The sequence below is a fragment of the Strix uralensis genome, chromosome Z, assembly GCF_047716275.1.
Source record: "Strix uralensis isolate ZFMK-TIS-50842 chromosome Z, bStrUra1, whole genome shotgun sequence".
NCBI classification, from domain to species: Eukaryota; Metazoa; Chordata; class Aves; order Strigiformes; family Strigidae; genus Strix; species Strix uralensis.
In genome coordinates, this window is record NC_134012.1 from 62,932,734 (window position 1) to 62,954,295 (window position 21,562).

A 21,562-nucleotide genomic window follows, 5' to 3' on the forward strand; every position below is an offset into this window, starting at 1 on the left:
CCTGACTGACAGCCTGGGTATATCGAGCCAAGTCATGATTGAGGGATGAAGGGGTGCAGAAGGGTAAGGAAGAAGAATGTTGAGAGTACAGACTTGCCTGGGTGCTGTAATGCCTGTTACAACACAGTCTGTATTAGTTGTGTTTCCTCCTCACAAGCCTAGTAACTGCTGTTAAGCAGTGATGGCCTGCCACCTTCATGGTGCAGCTAATTTAGAAAAGTGAAACAAAGCCTTACAGGAAAAGCTGTTAAAATTAGCCCAAAATCAGCTCTAGAGAATTCTAAAGTTACATTGAATTTTAAGTTGTAAAGGTAGCACTTGCCTTTTTGGGATGCTTTGATAGCATTAACACTTATTTTTCCCCAAAGGAGTTTTTTTTGCTGGACCAAATAAGTGTAACATAAGAAACAAATTCCATGTGAGTGAGACTGAGGCTGGATTGAAAAAGGACCTCTTCTGAATAACTCATCTCAGTGCTCAGCATTATCTCGGTGAGACATTTCTCCTTGCTTTTTGGGCAAAGGACTGTCCATAATGTTCCTGAATATTTAATGTTTCTCAAAAGTATTATGAAGCTTAATTTCTATGAAAGCACTCTTCTGGAAGGAGTCCTTGAAGATGCAGAGTACAGGAATTTAGGAAAATTAACACATGATGAAAGAATAGAAGGGCTTTTTTGAGAGTACTATAGCTAAAAGTGACTAAGAGAATGTAGGACAGGACTGGAGGTCAAGGATTTAGGGAAAATGCTTAGTAGGACAGGGATGAGGATGGCTTTTCTAGATCTTATGGTACAAGGGTGGTGTAGGTTAGGTAGTGTGAACTCCTACAGATAAAGACTCAGGGATGCAGTGTATTGATTTAGGGTACATTGTATGACTATGTATATGGGAAAGGAAGGAAATTTTGAAGTGATCTCTAAAGTTTGATTACCTTCTGTGTTGGACTGTTCTCCATTTAAATTTAGAGCACTATCCAGTTGCCAGTAGGTAAGTTAAATGCAAAGTCTCTGTAGTTTTCTTGCAGATTAGTTTTTCTAAAGCCGTTAATTAATATTTTGTAACCAGAGTTCCTTGTTTGCTATTTTCTGCTTTTCAGAAACATTGAATAAATATACAGGAAAAGAAAAAAGCCTTAACAGTTCCCTTAATACATTTCAACCAGTTCCCATCCTTTCTGGCAGTCTGTCCAATCATTGTCATTTTCTGTGTTGAACATGTGACCTTTTTTTTTTCTGTACAATTAGAAAAAGATTTTTGTACAAATTATCATGAGCCAAGGGAATTTCTTCAGATTGGAAATATGCTGTTTATAGCTTCTAGTACCCAACTATAATGCCATGAAGTTAAATCCAAGCAAATTACTAGTTCCTGCACAGTTTCAGCTTCCCAGAATTTTAAGCTCCAATTCCAGAAATCCAATATTGGAAACAAATTTCTCAGTCATAAGCCTCCAGATTTAGTAAGACTTTTGATGACCTATTGCCTTAGAGAATCTGACCTAACAATTTATGACTGAGCTAGCATCTGTTAATTCTCTTCTATTAAAAAATCCCATTGTACTTATAATACCTAAATGCTCCATACTTCTGTGCAAGTGCCCTAGACTAAATAGAGCAGTTGTGTATTCTTGCATATCCCATCTTTCCATTTGCTTTCCACTCACTTCCAGTCTTGGACTAATTGATCTTTGTGGCTAGAGTCAAAATATTTATGAGTCTTTTCTGTGATCATTTTTTCATACTGCTGGCATTTAATTAAAATATTTCATTGTTTGTTTCTTGTCAGTTTTCTTTGTTATATATACCGAATGTGTTACTTTGTGTAGCAGTACTTCGTTCTAGCTGTGGAAATTTAAAGACATGAATGAGGCTGATGGTCAGAAGTAAGTTTTTTGTATCAGACTCATACAGTTCACATGTGCTCTTCTTACTGGATGATGCCAATGTGAACACTTGCTAACTTGGTAAGGAGAGCTTTCAGTTATATTCATTGTGGGGGTGGATGGTGTTGTGACTTAATGCAACTAAGTGGACTTGGACATGGATACCTAAGTCACAGATGGATGCACAGTGCTACTAATTATAAGACTTCCCTGTCCTATGGGATGGCACAGGCCAGGGCAGGCTGGGGCACGCCAGGGAGGCAGTTCCAGTTCTGCAGTGCATTGTCTTAGGGCAGGGCTGGGTGTTCCTTCTGTTCCATCTCAGATGCCTGTGACATCTCCCCATTCTCTGACTGCAGTGTGTCTTGAGGTCTCTTATAGATGTCTCTCTGGTATGACAGACAACTTCGTCAAGAGATTGGGTAGAGGATATGCAATCTTGATTGGCGTTTTCAGATTCCCACAGCACCTAACCATGGGCTGGCACTGGTGCTGGTGTTCCCAGCCTGCACCCTCAGAGGTTCTCCACATGCCACAACAACACATTGACAGCGAATAACAGGTTGCTGTATAGGAAGGATAGGGAGGGAAGAAGAGAGGAGAGTTTCATGCTATATGTGAAGGAGCTCTGTGTCTTCATCACTCTGGTTTGAAACTGAGGGCATGTCTACTTAGGATGTCTGGGTCAAGGTTAGAGGGGGACGTAATACAAAAATGTGGTTGGGATCTGTTACAGACCACCTAGGAGGAAGTGGACAAACAAATAACCCAAGTCTGCTCATCCTCTTTGTTCTCATGTGGGATATAGCCATCCAGATATCTGTCAGGATGACAACAATTTGCACAAGCAATCCAGGAAGTTCCTAATCTCTGTTAGTGGCAGTTTCCTAATGGAAATGATAGAGGGGCAAAGAATGGGTCATCCTCTGCCTGACCTGTTACAAACAGGGGACAGTTGGTAACAAAAGTAGCCATAAAAGGCAACTTGGATTGTCATGACAAGATGTTTGAATTTCAGTTTCAGAGGAAGGCAAGCAGTAGAATTAGGACTTCAGAAGAGCAGACTTTGTGTTCCTTAGGAAATTGTTAGGCAAACCCTTCCTTTAGGAAGCTGTCCTAAAAGGCGGAGTGCTCAGATCAAATTGATTGAACTTATTGAAATCTCAAGAAGAAACAACTGTCTTATGCAGGAAGACTGGGAATTTTTACAGAAAACCTGCTTGTCTGAGTTAAGAACTTCTTAATTAACTAAAATGCAAAAAAGACAGTGTGCAAGAAGTGGAAACATGGACAGCCAGCTAAGGAAGATCACAGAAGCACTCAGGGACAAAATCAAGAAAGCCAGCTGAACAGGAAATGGCTAGGGAAGTAAAGAGGATTCTACAAATACACTAATAATGAAAGGTGGTTCAGCGAAAACTGATCTGGTTTTGAACATGAAGACAACTTTAGGGTGGACAACATAAAAACCACTGAAGTACCCAATGCCATTTTTGCCAAAGACTTCACGGACAACCTTGTTCCTGATTTCTACATGTATTACCAATGTTTGGGAGGAGTGTGACAGCTAACAGTTGGGAAACAACAGATCTTCTGTAGAAGTTAAATGTATTTGGACCAGGTAGGATGCAGGTGAGGGTGCTGATGGAGCAATCTGGTGTCTCTGTGGCTGTCTATCATTGAATAAAAATCAGGGAAATCACAGGAGGTCCCTGATAAATAGAAACAAGCAATTGCTATACCCATCTTTAGGAAAAATTAAAAAGGAGGATTTGGGGCCTATAGGCCAGTTAGTCTCATCTCAGTTTCTAGACAGATTATGAAGTATGTCTTCTTGTAATCCATTTCCACACATGTGAAAGACAAGAAGGTAATAGTGAACAGTCAACACAGATGTGCTAAGGGTAAATCATGCCTGACAACTTGATTGCTGTCACTGATGAAACAGCTGAACAGAAAGCAATAATTGTCATGTGCCTTGACTTTAGCACAGTTGTTGATGCCATCTTTCACAGCATTCTCATTTGGAAGTATGGCCTAGATGAGCAGACTGTCAGATGGGATAAAAATGGGTTTTAGCACCTGGTTCAAAGGTTAATAACCAATACAGCAATATGTGATTGGCAGCTGGCAGTAAACGGAGACAGGAGTCAGTGCTAGGGCAAATACTGTTATTATCATCAGTGGTATAGATAATGAGATAGAATGCTCTCTTAGTAAATTTGTGGATGGTACTGAATTATGGGAGCATGGTTGACACATGCAAATGGCAGAGTTTCAATCCAGACAGACCTTGATAAACTTGAGGATTAGGTCAACTGCAACACTGTGAAGTTCATCAAGGAGTACATGAGGATGGTCTAAGATATTGAGGAAGTAATTATTCCATTCTGCCTGACTGTGGTGGGACTACCAATGGCATGCTGGTCCAATTTTGGGTCACCAGTTCAAACAGTACATTTAAGATGCTAGAGTATGTCCAACAGAGGACTGTCAATATTTAGGAGCATAGAGCACATGACGTAGGAGAGGAAGAGAGAACTGGGCTCGTTCAGTCTAGCAAAGAGAAGGCAAAGGGAAAATGTAATAGCAACCTACAGCTACTTAAAGGTTAATTACAAAGGTAATGGAGTCAAACACTTTTTGGTAGTGGACAGTATAATAAGATGGTTTAGCAACACCTGCAATTTGCTGTTTGGACAGTTGAGATTGAATGTCAGGGAAAACCATTGTACCAAAAGGGTAAGAATTGGAACAGGTAAGTCAAGAGTTTGTAGAATCTCCATCCATGGACATTTCCATGACTCAGCTAGACAAAAACATAACTGACCTGGTCTAGTATTGGTCATATTCCTGGTTTGAATGAGAGATTGGATTAAGTGATCTCTATTAGTCCCTTCCAATCAAATTTTCAAAGGTTCTGAAATTCTCAGTGCCTGTTTACAGTATAGAATATGCTATTGATTCATATACCTGGTTACACAATGGCAGACAATTCATTTTATATGTATCTGATGTGAAAGGTAGTTACACCCAGCAATTTCAAAGCTTATTCTGGTGAATAATAAAGCTAAAGAAATAGTAAGATTTCTATTAATAGTTAAAAATTACAAACTGGTATTTGCATGAATTCAGGTCAGTGTCTTATTCTCAGCTTGGGTTCTCTTTCACTTAACTAATATAGCTCATTTTCTTCCATCAACTTGTAGAAAAAGGTAGGATTTTTTCAACTGATAGTTGTAAATGTGTAGTTTACATTTGTTGTTTGATAATAAAACTTGCAATACTTACTTTGCAAAGGAAAACCTTTAATTATTTATTTGTTCAGTGAAGTTCTATTCAAAAGCCACATCATGTCCAGTGTTTTTCATTAAAGTACTTAAGGACATGCTTGACCTTTAGCACTTTCCTAAATTCTTATAGGTTGTAGAATCAAGGTGAAAGTTCTTGAGTTCTTGCTGAGTGCCTGCAGAGATATTATAAATAATATATTTATCTGATACAGGAGGCTGAAAGAAGAATATACTTGGCTTCTCCAGAAAGACTGTAAAACAATTTTTATATCTGACTTGGAATAGATTTTATGCCCCAGTGAATTTTGACTGAGAAAATAAAATGATGATGTGCAAAAAATTTTTTCTTTTTTTTTAGTTAAGTCATATGCTTTATGTGAATTACTCTAAATTAAATTGAAAGTCTAAGTTGCAGTTTTCTTCTGCTCTGGAAAATGCTGAGACCATTTCCTGAAATGTTCTCTGAATTTTGCTCTATGAGGCAAAGATAAACCACCAACAGATATCAGAGGTCATGATGCAGGCTAAGTAAAGCATGGCCTCCTCTCTACCAGGTAACCCCTGGAGGCGTGTTCAGCTATCTGAGGAGTATCCTTGTACTCCCTCTAGTGTGCACTTACTATCTGCTTTCTAAGTGTGGGCACTTTGAAATGAGAATTTTAATGTTTCTGAGGAGTGTATGTTTCTGGAAGCAGTGATTATGATCTGAGTAATTTGCAGTGAGATCTCTGGTGGTCAAAATGCAGGCGTACCTCAGACTGCCAGTACAAAGTCAGAAGCTTTCTTGCCTTCCCAGCACTTCAGTGTGACTCCATACACCCCTGTGAACCCTAGCTTTGGAGAACAGAGGCTGAAAAAGAACATACTGCAGTTTCTTCATCTTTTTCTCTCATTTATGCTTATCTTCTTGCTCTTATTTCCATGCAGGTGTTATCTCCTACAAACAAGAAGGTGGAAAGGAGTATAAAGTCCAAATCTGTAATGTGCTTCAAATACAATTATGGTTTTTTGTTCATGAAATTCTAACACCTCTGAAAAGTAATCCAGTGCTTTGTGTTGGCTATATACATGATAAGGTGGTTTGGTATTTCTTCTTAAAGTCAGGACTTGAGTTTTTCTTTATAGCAAGAAGCCCCTTACAGCATTACCTTAAAGAATTGTACATGCCAAGTAAAGAAGAGCTCATTAGATGTCAAATGTAGCAGCAGAAATTATCTTTTTAATAGTAACCTTTTCAAAAACTGCATTCAAATGGAAAAAAAAAACACCAAACCAAACCAAAACAAAAAAAACCCAAAACATGAAGCATATTAGAAAGGCATCAGAAAAGTCTCACCCTTAGTGTTTTATTAAATAAGCAACAAATAATCAGACAGCTACAGCAGTAGTTCTGGCTCAAGTGCTAAACTCTGCTTAGCTTTTGGCAGAGTAATTTTTTTTTAAAGATTATTAGCTTTTTATGGGAGCCAAAACACCTTTTATCTCCATGGCTGCCAGGCTGCTGAGAGGCAGGCGTATTTCACAGGCATGAGCCTGCAAACAGAATGGCATACCTGCACCACCAAAGTCTAAGAATCTCACGGGGAAATCTGTCTGGCACCAGATGATCTGCAGTACAGATCTTCACGTTCTGTGTGATTTCAATTTCTTTTTTCTGGTAAGTGCTTTAAGAAATGAAAGAACAAAAAAACAGAGATGGAAATGAGACATCACTGGCAAATGGGTAGGAGGGAATTGTTCATCATGAAGTAAGTGTTATAGATTAATCTGTTAAATACATAAATAGTGAAGAAATAATAAAAGTACTGTTATTTGTTGTTGATGACCATGACAGTTTGAGGGAGGAAGAAACAGGGTGTTCTTATTGCCCTTTCTCATAGCAGATCAATATGTTTCTTTGCTATGATCTGTGGTTCTGCTCAGAGTCAGTGCTATTCATGGAGGAGCAGTGGAGGAGATCTTTCTAAAATTGTAGTGTGTTTGCTTATCAGTCAAAGGCCAGGAAAAGATTTCCAGTGAAAAAGCTCCTTGTCACAGCTATTGTATCCAGCTCTCTGCAATATAAAGGGTCTTGAGAGTTTTGCTTTTTCCCCCAAATTATACATTTTAGCAGTCAGAGGAGTGAATGCAAAACACAGTACATAATTTTTCAAAATGTTTTTGTTTTGCTATTTGCCATTGAACTTTCTGCAAAAAGGACCTCTAAGCTAGCTGATCCAAGCAAAGGAAATACTTAGATGAATTATTTAGAAATGTTCATGCTTATATTTTAGAAAGGTTCTCCAGTAAGCCAACTTTTAATTTCCTTTTCATTTAGGATATGCTAAAACTTGTAGTTTTAATAGGAAAAGTGCCACATAAATGGCAGTGGGGAGAGTGTACAATATCAACTATCTGTTAAGGAAGCTTTGCAGCTATCACTGAACTGTTTGCTGGGATTGCACAGATCACGTGGTATCCTTGTATTCAGACAAAGTTAAAAAAAAAAAGATTTGACAATATAGCAGGTTGTTCAGTCACATTTCCACAGGTTTTAATTTTAAAAATGTCTGAATATATTTCTGCTATTTAAAATTAAAATATCAAAAAGTCTAGATTATAAAGTGCCCTCTTTTCATTTGTCCCAAAAAAGCATGTTTTATTTCCATGTAAACCCATCATATTAAAATATACTGTTTAAAACATTCTGGCATGCAATCTTACAAATTGCAAACACTTCATAATTGTCACATTCTGTGTGTCATTAAAAAAGCACTGTCTTCTGCATCCATTATGCGATCATAAAAAGTTCATTAGCAAATAACATAGTTTTCTCTAGCACATCAGTTTCATAGACATGATCTATCTTTTTTATAAAAAGAATTAAAATCACTCAGAAGAATGAACTGAAGCTTGGTTTATTGACAAAAGGAGATAGCTAATCATATCAAAAGCATTACACAAATGAAGAGTACTGTCCTTTTCAAAGCTTAATGTTTGTCATCTCTAAGTTTAAATGAAGCAATATATGCTAAAGAAATGAATTATGACTGTAATGTTTCTCCACTATTACAGACATTCCTTTAAAATTATACCTAGAATTTCAATTATCTGAAGTTTCAAAAAATGGTGATTTGATACAGTAATAATTGTTGCTCTTCAATACTTTAAATTGAGATGGTTCCCCTTGGTCTCTTATCTTGGGTATGTTACCAGATTTAAAGTGTCACTGATTATTTTAGTCTCTTACTCTGTAGCTTATTATTAGAATTCACTCTTATGCAGTGTTCTTTCACTAAATCACTAAGATATAGACACACAATCTGTGATGTCCATATGCCACTTTAACAAATCAATCCTTAAAGAAAGTTTAGTTTACTTCACAGAGGATCAGAAATATATGCATTTTATCATAACTGTAAAAACTCTCTAGTCATTACAGCACAGAAAAAAATTAATGTTCAGAACTGTTTAGAAGTACTAAACTATTCCATATCGCATCTGACTTCTTGCCTGGTTGCTAAAGGCAGAAAAGTCATATTGTTGTTATCCCAAACGCTACATTATTTGATCATTTCTCCTCCTGCCAGTATTCAGGTGTCTATAGTCTGGTTCTTCCTCCATTATTAGTCACTTTTGGACCATTCATGATTGTGTGACCTTTCATGAGGGAGAACTGAAAGGATTTCAATACTTGACTTTTCTCTCACTCAGCTTTCACCTACAAGAAACATTCAGATCTGCTTTTCTCCTTCAGAATATCTAGAAATAGATCTGCTGTGCATAATTAAATTGTAGAACTCATTGCTGCAGTATATTCTAAACACCCAAAATATTAATAAGTTAAAAAAACTGTTAGACAAATTCATTAAGAATTTGTCTTTCAGTCATTGTTGAATATGTCTTTCAGTCATAAAGGTGCATTCTGTAGTCTCTGGGTCAGGAGCTCCATGATGAGAACTGGGAAGACATACATAGAAAAAGAATATCCTGTACTTCTTTCTCATGCAGTTTTTCCTAAGCTGCTGCCCATTGTTAGGGACAGGATACTTCATGGGGTCCAATTCAAAATCTGACAAAGAATTACAAAAATACCAGAGGTTACATTAGAGAAGCTAGATCAATGGCTAGAGAACAGGTGTCTGTCTTGCTGAGAACAACTATTTTGGATACCATGCTATGCAATGCAGTTATGGTATTCCACTCAGCTCTCTCTCTTCACTCTGCTGGAAATACCTAATGAAGGCTTTGTTATTTTTCCTTTCCACTAGCTCAGGGATTCCAGAAATCCTTCTTTATAACCACTTTAACATGCATTATTCCTTTTCAATTTCTCCCATATTCTCAATGCTGCTTTAATTTGTGAATAAATAAATACAGCCATGAAGCACACCTACCTCACAGGCTAGATGTAGTATAAGTTGTGACCTAATATGGAGTGAGGATGCACCCTGACTGCATCCAGACCTGGATAGCTAAATGCGCCGGACACATGGCTACACCCACCTGGACTTTCAGTCAGCTCTATTTTGTGTTCTTTGAATTCCTTCGCTAGAAACACCTTCTTCCTTGCAATACACTAAATCTTCTGATTGCCTTCAAAATCTTGATGCTTGTGCCCACTCCCTACTTGCTATTTTTCTCCTTTTTATTTTTCCCTCTTACTATGCCAGTCCCTGTCCACCACACTGGGCCTTGTCATCCTTTTTTGTTCATTTCTGGTAAATTAAGATTTCTGCATTTATTCATACAGACTATAAACTTACTTTTTATACATAGCTATTACATTTTCTCCTCAGTGAATCCTTCCACAAGGCCTATTTAAACCTTATTACAGGACAGAAATAAAAAAAAAAAAAAAACAACAAAACAACACAAGTAAGGGCTAAAAATTAAATCCAGAGAAATTAAAATAATTTGTAAAAGTTAGACAAGCATTAGGTATGTATACATTTTGATTAAGAAAGAGGGGAGAATAAAAAAGCCAATGAAAGAATAATATAGTAGGATTAATTACAGCCCCACTTCATCATGATGATCACTGGTAATGATCACTGAAGACATACAGTCATTTAAAGGTTAAATAAATTTATGTAAATTAATCTCAGTGGAAGTTATAAACTTCCAAAGGCAGTAGCTGCTAGAGATAGGTATGGTAATAAAAATAGAAAATCAACATAAGAGAAAAGATAATAGAAGCTGAAACTAGGCAAAAGAGAAAAAGATATATTAAACAGTAGCTAATATTAGCACTGCAAGTCCTTCCATTCTCTAATGCAAAAAGTCAGTTTTTGTGAATGAATGATGGTCCTCTTAAGAATGAAAAGTTGTCAGCTGGAAGATTGATAGAAACCCATCAAAAATAATATCTGAGGTAAGGAATTTGGGGACATTCAAAGTACCACCAGCTACTGAAATTGTGATCAGCTGTAGTATCCTTTTATCAAATAATGGGGAAAAGGCATTTTAATAGATTGATTTTAATAATATGGTTAATACATGGCTATGTTAGTACAAGCTGGCTTGGAAACAAGGCTGGTTTTACTAATTAAACTTTTATCTGTGCCAAATAAAGGGGCAGACGGTTACCTAACTTCAGGAAGAAACCATGAGCTGTCAGAATTACACATGAGTATTTGATCTATAGAACCTTAATTGGCTCATTGTATTTGCTATGCCAGAACTTTTCTTGTCTCTTATAGTGTTAACTTTTGAAAATCATCATTATTAATACAAAGCCTCAGTATTTTGTTAAGTTTGCCAAGTCATACTCATGTCTTACATGCTGCAAAGCATCAGAACTAAATTTGGCTGCATACTGACTCAGACTAAAGAGACTGGGACAATAATACACTATAAAGTAGAAATTGATTGTATTTTTCATTTTCTTATTTGTTTCATCAGTCAGTACTTCCTGTGTTATTTTCTTTGAGATTAAATTCAGTTTATCTTAAACTATCACCACACTTCCAGTTTTTTGTATGCTGGAGGTTTCTGGACTGGTAACACAAAGCTGCACTGATAAGGACCACAAATCTGAAACAAAGAGCTTCACTCAGCAGTCAGAATTGAGTATAATTGTTAAGCAGGTTTTCTTTATTCACAGCACTGGGCAGCACTGGGGATCGCTCCACCACAAGTGCCGCGCTTACTAACAAAACACTCTGACTAATATACACAAAAAAGCATACATATGCATTAGATTTCTTAGAAAAGGCAGTCTTATGCTAATGGATTCTTAGAATTCATTTACATAGTCTGAGCATGCATAGTAAAAATAGAGTGAGGGTCTTCTCCCCTCCTTAGGGGACCACATAGACTTTTGCACACTGTCTGTTAGTGAACTTTAGGTTTCTTGTGTCCATATATGGTCATAGAGTTACTTCATCCGTCCTTCAGCTCCTGTTTGTTCCAGCTTTCAGTCACTTATCCTGACACTGGTGTCTTCTTATGCAATTGTTTTCTTTAGGTGTCTGCTATTAGGGATGTACTCAGGGAGTTTTTTCAGACTGTCCAAGGTCTGTCTTATGTTTACTAGGCAAGGAGTTAAAGCTTTTAAAACATCTTATAAGTGGGTAACTGGGTAACGACTGCAGAGGGTAGTTAGGAAAAAGTATAAATGAAATTTTATATATTACAGTAAAATACAGGAAAAATACAGGAAAAAAAAAAAAAGCTAGTAAAACATAAGTGATGTCTAACGTTAAAACTAAATGTCTTATTTTACAGGTCCCTGTACATTAGCAATCTCAGCTATACTTGTAGCATCTTTCCTTCAGATCTGCAAGATTTAATGGCTATGTAAGGGAAAGTTGGGCCATAATAGAGATGATATCAGGGAGCTTTTGAGTTGTAATATAAATATCTTCTTTGGCTGGTTTTACTAGAATACTCACCAACTACATCATTAAGACAGGCATTGCATTGTAATTCTTATTTTCCCCTTAACTCTTTATTTAGAGGATAGAGTATGTAACTCCTCTTCAGACCTCTTGTTTCAGGCTGTCTGTAGATTTACAGAGGAAATACTGAACTGATTATGATTTCTCTGTGCTACTCTCCATAACAGCACTTGTATGGAGACCACAGGAAAGACTTTCTCTTCTGTACACATTTTTCAGTCCCTAGGGTTATCGCTTCCCTTAACAAAAGCCTTGGGTATTGCACAGTAGCTGCAAAACGTCCTGATGAGAAAATACTACCCAGCACCACCCCATTTTCCCAGATGAACCATACCCTACCACTGTAATCTTTTTGTCATTCAATGAGTGCCAAAGACTCTCAGGAATTGGCTTGCACTGTATCATCAGTACTGCTAATCTATACAATGGGGAAAAACACGAAGTAAGAGATGTTGTGGATACTGCGCACTGTTCCCTAGATGCAGAATGTAGACAAAGACCTTTGCCAGTGAGGTATAATTTACAGCACCCCTGAAGCCTCTCTAAAGTGTACTGCAGCTGGGTTCCTAGAGCTAAGTCCTCAGAGACCCTGCTGTTCAAGTCATCACAGAGCACATCCTTGAGAGTTGTCAACTGTAACATTTCAGTTTTCATACAAATATCCAATTTATTCCCATCATCAAAGCCCATTTATCTCTATGAAACCAACAACCCACAAAATACAGAGTTGTTTATTTCAAATATTACTCTCTAGTAAGTAAAACTAACTATAATTCCAAGACAGTTTACAGTCCTGGAGAATATTTGTATTCATACTATTGGATAGTGATCATTCTCTCCTAACTGCATGATAATATACTCTTTTGATTTTAGGGATCATTTCAGTATTGATCTTTATTGTGGTAATACTGTACATTAAAAAAATGGTTCTGCTACTATTTTCAGCCTGGAAGACAATGAAGGTGTGGCGAATCACTGGTGTCACTTACACATGGTCATTTACTCATTTCTTTGAATTGTTCCATCCGTTAAAACCTGAGGGAAAAAACCCTGAAATTCTTTTCTCAGCAATGCTTAGAGACATTGCAAAACACAGGACATTTGATGGAACATATATCAACCACTCTCTCCATCTACGTTCCACTTTACCCATTTTTCAAAATGAGAGTTACTTTAATAAATAGTGGCTCTTGCCACTATACAGACACTGTGATGTTGAAACATGACCCTCATTCTAGCCAGCTAGATTTGTAGTTTTTAAAAAAAAAATCAAACTGCAATTAACTGTACACTGCTGTATATTTACATTTGAAATCTGTTTTTCAGAAAGGTTTTGTCAATCGGTCTATCAATACAATCAGTACAGCATTAATATAATTCTTTTTACTTTTAACTTTCCTTCTAGTTTTTTTTTATTTTAATACATATTTCATTGTTTCCCAGAGATACCCAGTGTGAATCAAGCACTAAAAAAAAAAAAAAAAAAAAAAAAAAAAACCAGAGCAGGAAAAGATAAACAGATTTGTGTAAGTGAAACAGAAAAAAAAGTTAAATATAAATCAATAAGATTCAGAAGGAGGCAACTTTGGAGAAATAGCTAGCACCAGATATGGCAGCTGATTAACAAAAGTTGATCTTTGACATATGATGTGAAAATGGACAATGTATTTAGGACGGTAAAAAGAAAAATGTAAGGAAATGTTAGCCACTGTTCTTGATATATCTTATTAGGTTTGGTCATAAATGTATTCTACTGGCTTTGAAATCCTGAGACTGAAAAATATATTTCCCTGTTTATACCAGGATAAAACTGAGACCTTTCAAAGTTTTTAAAGGAAATTCAGAAAGAGTAATATTGCAAAATAGCTAATAATTTGATCATTAAAGTTCTCTAGGGTAAAAGAGACTGATCAAGCAAGAACTTGATGTGTAAAGAAAGCACCATGCCATTGGCCACTAAGATCTCATGCTCATATAACAAAAATCTCAGAAACTTGATATTTCACAGTGTCATGTTTATTAATCCTGGTATTTTCCTATTACATTTGTTTTGACAAAATTAAATTTTCCAATCTAAAAAAAAAATAAATATTCACATTCTGCTCTAATAATTCTAAACATATCCCTCATTGATTACTGTACTATTTTGCATGTTCATTAGTGAATCAGAGGTGTGACAAATGTATTTTATATTAAAATTTTGAATCTTCAGTTTCTGCCTCTGAAATGATCACTAGAAGTTCTTGATGGAACCAGTGTTGTTAGTTGTTCCAAATGGTTTAAAGTTAGAGATACTATACAGCCCACTACATCACAAGCAACAATTCAAATAATTTGAGACCTTTTTTTACTTTGCTAAGAACAAAAGGCTGAACATCTACAATAATATGTATTGTATGCAAAATAAACATTAAGCAGAGGATATAGAGAGTCTGTCTGCTTCTGGTGACCTCATTCAAATTAACAGACTGGGAAAAACTTTCAAGAACAATGTAAATGAGCAGAATTGAGGAATGTTAAAGAAAGAAGTTCACAATACTTGCACATGAGATTGATTGGCATTAAAGATGCAGAGTCAAATTTAGCAATATTAAGTTGTAAATAGTGAAGAAATATTCAGCTAAGAATATTGCTTTTGCAGTCTTTAAAACACAGGTCTAAACAAAGGAGGTCCTGTCTAACTTCTTACCTAGCTCAAGATAACAGGTACAAAAGACACACAGATGCTCTTTTTAAAGCGATCTGTAGTTGCTGTAGCAGCTGATCCTTTCTCATTTGTTTTTATTACATCAGTAGCAGTTGAATATATTTAGTATGCCACAGAAGAAATAACCACTAAAGGAAATATTAATTTTGTTCTGGAGAACGATTTTGACATAGTAAGGAATACCTGTTGTGAATGATTTCTTAAGCTGCTAAAACATTTTGTTTACTTTAAAAAAATTCTCACATTTAGTTAAGAACAAAAACATACAGTAAACACTGAAATCAAATTATATTTCAGATTTGGAAAACACTTTCAAGGTTCTGCTGAGGAGAATCTATGAATTTTATAAACACAATTTGTATTTTGAGAGGTACAAATGAATTGCAAATGTACTTTCAAAGACAGGGCATAAATGTAGATAATATTGTGGCTAGAAAGTGCAGATTGTACTCTTGTATATAGGCTCACAAACCCTCAGAAGTACTGAGTCACCCAAATTTGTCAAATTGATACTCAATTGCTTGCAGGTGATCCAAACTGATGTGACACTTCCTAAATTTGAAAAATTAGCCAGCTGTTAAGAGCATTCATTGTGGAGAATAGATTCTGTGCAAAAGAGAAATCTTTTTCAAGTTGTTACATAGAGTTGCTGTGTTAGTTCTAGTTAGGCTAACTAGCCTCTTTGTGCTTAACTCATATTTTATATTTCTTCTTATTACAAATTTACACAGCAGAAACAGCCACTCAATCTTTTCCAGGCATTTCTTTGGAGAAGCAACAGCTATTTCCATTATCATCCCACACTCTTCCTCTTTTCATACTTCTACAGAAGAATATAGTGGTTGACACTAAATAATATTTTTACTTTCCAGGTTATTTCTTTCACTAGCGAAGTCATACCACAGTGTACTGACCACAGTATGTTTTCTGCAAACATTCCTCCAGTTTAAAAGTAAAGTTTAATTTGACTGTGTTCATAACCCTTTTGTGTTCAATAGCTATGAAATGCTGAAATGCTTGAGATCTAACTGCATAAATACCCATAAAAAGAAATTGTTAAGCTTGGCTGCTTGAAGATATCCTTACAATGAATTTTATATTATATATTTGATTATAAAATTGACAAGTTTTCATGCTGTTCTGATGTGTTGTGCTTATAACATCCAGTCCAAGAACTGACAAAGTAACATGACATGTTGAGCTCACCCATTCCATATGAATTATTAATTTCAGTTAATGGTCTGTACCACATAAATTATTCTCTGAAGAAATGTGTGCTCTTTCTGAGCAATCTGCTGCCAGGTAGACAATTGGAACATTTGGCCTTTCCTTTCCTGATTTAGATAGTGCTCTGCTTAATGTGTGGCTGGTCTAAGGTGGAATAAGCAGCTGTTTTCAGTCTGAAGCATACCAAGGATATAGGCCATTCATAGTCTAAGCTAATGTAGCATCTGGCTGTTGTAGTCCTGACTTTTCTCTTAGTCCCAGTGTTGGATTCTTGCCACCTTTCCTGTGCTGTCTCTAACACTTGTCTAACCATTTACTCATCAGTGCTCTGTCAGAAAGCCAACCTACCAAAAAAAGCAAATAGTTTTCTGTTGAATTTGTGTGCTAAAATAGGACAGTGAAGGGTCATACAAGCACGGGTACTTTCAGGAACGTGAGGCCAAAAATGACGTATTACCTTTGGCTGCCATGAAACTGCAGCCTGCATTGTGACAGAAAAAAACCTGGCAAGAATAAGCCAAAACTTCTGCCTGATTTATTGCAGCGGTCTTTCAACGTTGTTGATGTAAAATATCAGTCAGAACTCATAACTATAAGGTCTCTTATAGGGGACAGGTCTTTTAAGAGAAAAGTTGCCATGCTTTTCAGTAAGCTGGTATTAGAAATAGATCAAAACTGATCCAACCATTTCGCTAAAAGTTTAAAGAGTCAACTCTGTGTCAGATGGCCAGTCCGTTTTCCTTCACTCTGTGGCAAATGCACAGGATCTGGAAATCCAGAAAAGGAAAAGCATTGTAATACGTGAAATTTTTTGAAACTTCTTTTTCATGTTCTTGTTAATGGAAATTTGTTCCCTTTTCCAAAAGAAATAGAAAAAAAGTCATGACTGTTTACATAGATACTCTAAAGTATTCAGACACCTAAGTGTATCCACCAATAATGAAATCCAATAAAATATTCCCAAAGTTCCTGGATGTGTAACTCATTTCCTTCAAGAAAAGTTAGAATGTATTTACTCTGGAAAATTTACTAGCCACCAATCTGCATGACTAAACGATATAAAAGAAAGAAAGTCCATAATTAGCAGAATTGGTTCCATTTTACATTTTTTAATGGTGACTGAAATTTCAGACCAGTATTTAGGGTCTGACCAATGACAATGTGTTGCATAAACCTTTTTACTTAGAGAATGCTTCAGGCATTGACTTTTTTCTTACATTTTTTATTTTCTCAATTCTTACTTAATATGCTGAACCAAAATAATGTTTCTGTAATTATTTAATAACTAAATAAAAGTTGACATGCTGGCTGGCCCTTTTAAAGAATCTAATGAATATGTTACTTGCAAAAACAAATTTCAAAATTATTAAAGCATAACATAAAATACCTCTCTGCAAATCTACGGTTCATATCTACATTGTTTTTCTGGGCATCCTGTAAGCTGTCTGAACATGTCCCTGTGCACATGGGAAAATAGGTAAGTCATCCGTAGATTCATAAAATGAAGATTCTACAAATATGGCTGTATCCTGTTCACTGAAGTGCACCATGAGAGTATTTTTAAAACCTCAGCATTTCCACATGTTTGCAGAAGAAAGAGTGTGTAGCTATTTGATCAAAAACTCTTTACTGGTCCTTTTTAATACTGTAACACTGCTAATATCCTGTGTTAGTTTTCAAGAACTTTGTTTAGTATGATCTCTTTCTATTTGCAGTTCTGTGTTAAAATTCTCCTGTTCTGCAAGTAAAAATCATATGTAGCATTTTGTAAATTTCTCCAATTCTGTGTCATTACACATTGTATTGTCAGGGTAATCTGGTGTTTCTTTATTTGCATATATGAAGAGTTTCAAACATCCAAGTAAAGATTATGTAGGTGCCTTGTGGGATTTGTCAAAAAGTTTAGGCATCAAAATCCCATCAAATCCTGGAGAATAAGGCACTAAATTGGTGCAGAGAACTTCAAAATTTCAGACAGCAACTTCTCAGTCTGAAATTCTGACCATTTCATTTTGGAAGAAAGATGCAGGGCTTGATTCAGTTACGCATTCTTGATCTGAGAAATATAGTGCTGAGGGACAGATAATCACACAAGAAAGTCATGACAATTACAATGCCGTATGGATGATAAATCTCTGCTTATACCTACAGAACCCTTGTGAAATATTTTTTTAGATATTCTGTCTATAATATACCAAATATCTACCAGTAGATATTTGGATTTTTTATTCCCTGAATTGCACCTGAAAGAAGGCTGTGGTGCTGCATAAAAATAAAGTGTATGGCATATTTTCCACCAGTGAGAACCTGATCTGTCACCGTCATGAATATCAAGAGATATTTATTCTATAATCCTTTATTTAGACCCCACTGACAAGAAAAGTTACATACTGAGAATTGAGGGAAACAAATTATTTAACAGTTACGTGCTGTAAGGTCAGTTTTCCTGCAGAGCTCCGAAGCCTTATTTCTGTCTAAAAAGCTTGAATTAAGATTCACTAGCACCTGAAACTATCCACAAACAAACATGAAATTCCTATGAGTTTTCATTTATGCTTGTTTTAGGCTGTAGGGTTTTTTCTGACTAGCTGATTAACAAGAGATGAAGAAAGATGTGGGAGTCTTTAATGAAACATGTTATATATATAGTCTGGCTATTGGTGCTACTTTGCTACACTCACAGTATTTTTCACTGAAGTGCTAGCTGATATAAAAAAAAAAAAAAACTAAAACAAAGCCAAAAAACAGGAAGAAATTCTTACAAGTTCTGTTTTCAAGAACCTCAGTGTATCAAATAAAAAGAATAATTATACTTAAGGAAGGTTGATGCTTTCTAGAATAAGGGTGAGTTATAGCTGAAGGCGGAACGAGTAGCCTACAAACAGACATGCACTTATGAACACTCCATGCCCACATAGATGCAGAGCTAGTCAGCACAAGCGGACATCACAGGGGTCTGGTGTATTGCAGCAGGAGGTGCTAGTCCATTATAATCCCAGTAAGAAATGCTCTCGGAATCTGTAATGTAAAATTTCAAATGCTGTTTGTTAGATCTAACAGTATAAGGAGAGAAAGTATAGGTAACGTATGTCCCCTTAGATGCTGAGTACTCCAGGTGGTGTAGTCTCACACAGGCCTCTGATCCCCCCTGGGCAGCCACCATCAATAGAAGAAATTCTCCCATTCTGACTGCTTGAGCTATTATGGGATTTTCTAAGAAGGCAACAACCCTATTCATCATTTTTACTGTCAAACAGAAAGATTGTTCACATTGGAACTTCTTGCTGCACTGTTCGATAAAGGCAGGGTAACACAGGAGGCGTGATCGCTGGTACCCAGTGGGTGCTGTCCGCATGCTCCTCTGTTACAGTGAGCTGTCCGAGTTTTTTCTGAGGCCAAGGGATTTGTGCAGCACAACACTGACCTGAAGGCCGCCGCATACATGCAGTGCAGCACAGCACAGGCCTGCGCTCACTCAGATTAACTGTAGTGGCTTTGGTTTATTTAACGACTGTATATTGAGAAGTACTAACAATACCAAATTGACATAAAATATAAGAGCTAAGGAAGGCAAATAAACACAGACCATTTGGACAGGTTAGGTCAGACAGGGCCGATGAGCTTCTGTGGCTTTTTGGTGGTTGCAGACGGATACTTGTGGCTTTCAGCATTTTTAATCTACATCTAACACAACACTCAACATTTTCTCCCTAATGGGTCCTGATAGTCTTTGATGGGTCCAGCTGTCATAGGGCACAGCTTATGGCATATGGTAACCCCCATCAGTGTTATGTGTGAGTTACCTCTGGTCAAATGATATAATTCTTCGTAGTATAGATCACTACACTTAAAGATGATAGTTCCTATCTCCAGTGAATCTCCACTTTCTGTCACTGCATATCTCTGCAGGGGCTCTTTCTTCAGGGATTCCAGGAGAGATCAATGAATTCCACCGGTAATTCAAGGACACAGGTCTCAAAATGCTACATCAGTAGAATACATTTATCTATATATCTTAGATATATAGATATATAACTTATATATAACTTTTTTTTCTTCAAAATCATATAAATGACAAATAGCTTGAGAAAAGGCATCTTCAAAACTTGGAACTATTGAGGAAACCCCTATAATGTTTAAGCTTTAAAGGAGTAACATCTGGGCTAATAATTCATAAACAATGATTTATCTAAACAATATAGGCTTTATTTTGCAAACCACCATGAAACATTTTCTGATTATATCAAACGTAATTTATTGCTTGATTTGCTTAATTTATTTTCAGAATAATTTATGAAATAATGATTGATGATTATAAAAGTAATTTACTGGAAGTAATTAATATTCAAAATTCAAATGGGTTTTGTTACTTTTAATTGGAAACAAGGCTGGAGCTGTTTTAATTCTTTTTCTCAATAGGTAACACCTAAATCCATTACTCATGCAGTTTTAAATTGTTTCCTTCATATAATTCTGAATATTTTCCTCAAATTTACTCTTCTACACAAAACACTAGTTCTTCAAAACTCAATACACATATTATTTAAATAAAATGTATTAACATGGTGTCAACTACAATAGAATGGCAATTTGTTTGGGGATGCAGACAGTGTTCACAGAATCACAGAATCATCAAGGTTGGAAAAGACCTTGAAGATCATCTAGTACAACCATTAACCTAACACTGACCATTCTCAAGTACACCATATCCCTCAGTGCTATGTCAAGCTGACTCTAAAACACCTCCAGGGATGGGGACTCCACCACTTCCCTGGGCAGCCCATTCCAAAACCTAACAACCTGTTCTGTAAAGAAATGCTTCCTAATATCCAGTCTAAACCTTCCCTGGAGCAACTTGAGACCATTACCTCTTGTCCTATTGCTTGTTGCTTTGTTAAAGAGACTCATCCCCATCTCTCTTGCGAACTCCTTTCAGGTAGTTGTAGAGGGCGATGAGGTCTCCCCTCAGCCTCCTCCAGACTAAACAACCCCAGTTCCCTCAGCCGCTCCTCCTACGACATGTGCTCCAGACACTTCACCAGTTTCATTGCCCTTCTTTGGACACGCTCAAGTGATTCAATGTCCTTTTTGTAGTGAGGGGCCCAAAACCGAACACAGTAATCAAGGTGCGGCCTCACCAGTGCCGAGTTCAGGGGTAAGATCACTTCCCTGTCCCTGCTGGCCACGCTATTTCTGATGCAAGCCAGGATGCCATTGGCCTTGGCCACCTGGGCACACTGCTGGCTCATGTTCAGCCAGCTGTCAATCAACACCCCCAGGTCCCTCTCTGACTGGCAGCTCTCCAGCCACTCCTCCCCAAGCCTGTAGCGCTGCTGGGGGTTGTTGTGGCCAAAGTGCAGCACCCAGCATTTGGCCTTATTGAAACTCCTCCAGTTGGCCTTAGCCCATCGCTCCAGCCTGTCCAGATCTCTCTGCAGAGCCTCCCTACCCTCGAGCAGATCAACACTCCCACCCAACTTGGTGTCATCTGCAAATTTACTGAGGGTGCACTGAATCCCTTCGTCTATATCATCAATAAAGATGTTAAACAGGAGTGGCCTCAAAACATT